This window comes from Mytilus galloprovincialis, chromosome 8 (assembly GCF_965363235.1).
Source record: "Mytilus galloprovincialis chromosome 8, xbMytGall1.hap1.1, whole genome shotgun sequence".
NCBI classification, from domain to species: domain Eukaryota; kingdom Metazoa; phylum Mollusca; class Bivalvia; order Mytilida; family Mytilidae; genus Mytilus; species Mytilus galloprovincialis.
This window is the reverse complement of record NC_134845.1, coordinates 85324506-85326984: the sequence shown is the minus strand read 5'-3', so window position 1 is coordinate 85326984 and position 2479 is coordinate 85324506. Positions and strand designations below refer to the sequence as shown.

Genomic DNA, 2479 nt, shown 5'->3' with positions numbered 1-2479 from the left:
TGTTTTTGAAGTATTCGATTTTTTAGATGTTAGAATAGACAAGAGATCTGTAATCTTACCGATTGTTTTCTTTTTCTGATGGTGATATTTTTTTAAAGCGTAAATTGGCATTGCTGTGATGCATTAAAACAGATAACGGTTTCTCGTAACATGTCTAACTCATTTTAGAGTTCGTGCGGTCTCCTCTTTTTTAATTTGTTACATTGATATTTCTCTCCCTAGTCGCTTTCGAGATATGAACATCGATACTGTAGCCTGAATTGTACTTACTAGACATGGTGTGCGTTATGTAAGTGAAATAAAAATGAAATAATTCGAAGGTACACCTGCCATCATACTAAGACATATAAATTCTGCTTTCGACCCGATCAATCTATACTCTATAGAAAAGAAGATGTGGGATGATTGCCAATGAGACAACTGTCCACAAGAGACCAAAATGACACAGACATTAACAACTATAGGTCACCGTACGGCCTTCAACAATGAGCAAAGCCCATACCGCATAGTCATCTATAAATGGCCCCGATATGACAATGTTAAACAATTCAAACGAGAAACTAATTGCCTCCTATAAATACAAAAATGAACGAAAAACAAATATGTAACACATAAACAAACGACAACCACTGAAGTCCTGGCTCCTGACTTGGGACAGGAACACACATAAATAATGTGACGGGTTAAACATGTTAGCGGAATCCCAACCTCCCCTAACCTGGGACAGTGGTATAACAGTACAACATAATAATGATGTCTGCTGATTGGGAAAGCAGTATTTCATGTGAATCTCTAAAGGGTAATCATTTACATTCATATGTTTGTCTTAAATGGATTTTTTGAATTCGAATATACGTAAGCTATCGATTATCGGCTTGACAGACAAAAATAAGGATTAATATGCATGGAATTGCACGAGGTCGCACGATCACCAAATTTATTCATAATTCCATACGGCGAATGCAGATAATTTTTTCATATACTAGTACCTAAAATTTACTCACGTTTACAGAACTCTGGGTCTTCGTCACTATGGTCTGGACAATTATATGTTCCTGCACGATCACAGAGCCATTGAGACATGAAACAGTGTACACCATCCCTACACTTAGTGTAACCAGGCTCACAATTTTGATCTATTACAAAAACAGATACTCAAATGAATAGTTTTACACTAGTAAGGGCATTTTATAGCTTGCTGTTCCCTTTGAGCCTAAGTTCCGTATTGAAGACGGTATTTTAATATCTTAGAGGTTATTCTTAGGTTGTAACCTGAATGGAGAGTGGTCTTATTGGTACTCACACCTCATCTTCTGATACTGTTGAGTCATTAGTATTCGTCGGACACCAATTTTCGTGGATTTCTTGGACATAGGGACAAAACGAATTGAAATGATCAACGCTATGCAAATTTTTCTAAAGAAATGCATGTTGACTTTGTCAAAACTACGAATTCAAATATCCATGATTATGCAAGTTTTCCTCTTTCCACAAGAATTGGTACCCACGAAAATAAATGAATCTACAGTTATCTAGATACTTAAATTCCCCAAAATAAATGGCCACAGGTACAAAGAGGGTAACATAATAATTTATCTAACTATACATAAAGTCAAATACAGACAACAATGATAAAACAAATAGAAAAAAAAAACCATTATAATTACATAACGAGTGCTATTTATTTTTTATATGCAAATATTCTACAAAGGAAATAGCTTTCTGACACCTACATTAATAGACATATAAAATATATATTAAGTTCATCAATAAACATTTACGAAATACTGATAACTTTTAATATCAGTAATCCAGATTCAAATGGCAACATTTGCATGTCAATCTTATTGGTTGTATTTTCCCATCTTACATACATATGTATCAAATGATAATATATACAAGTTCAGCCCTTACCTCTACAAAAGTCAGGATCTTCGTCACTTTGATCAAGGCAGTAAGTGTTATCCCCATCACACAGATCTTGTAATGGGAAACATTGGATGCCATTTCTACATTTAGCATAAGTAGAAGGACAAATCTGTGCTGTATTGTATACAATTAATTATGTAATGATACAAACTAAATCGTTTCACCTTACTGACAGACAGCATCGTAAATTTAATGATAGATCATATCAGGAATATAAGCGACATAATTGAAGAAGTATTTTGTGTTTTGTTGTATTGCCAAGCAGGCTGTTTGCGAAAATGTATAACATTAATATCAGTGGTACAACCTTTTGCATTAGCGATAATCTATACGCGAGAATCACTATCTACTTCATTTAGATATTAAATAAGTATTTCAAACAGATTAAAAGTTTAATGAATCGTTATTGTCCCATTTTATTTATAACTACCTCTGCAGAACTCAGGATCTTTGTCACTACCATCTTTACAGAGCGCTGCCGTACCATCACATAACGATATAATAGGGAAGCATCGAATCCCGTCCCTACAACGGATATAATCATTCGGAC

The 2479-nt window shown here is 34.4% G+C and overlaps 1 long non-coding RNA gene across 1 annotated transcript; it reads right to left on the bottom strand.

The window, feature by feature from the left end:
• Positions 1–1010: 1010 nt before the first annotated feature.
• LOC143043617 (uncharacterized) lies at positions 1011–2479 on the bottom strand. The gene is made up of 3 exons (XR_012968504.1): positions 2360–2479; positions 1915–2043; positions 1011–1136 (listed from the first exon to the last, which is right to left on the bottom strand). It is a non-coding gene; the product is annotated as an uncharacterized LOC143043617 (long non-coding RNA).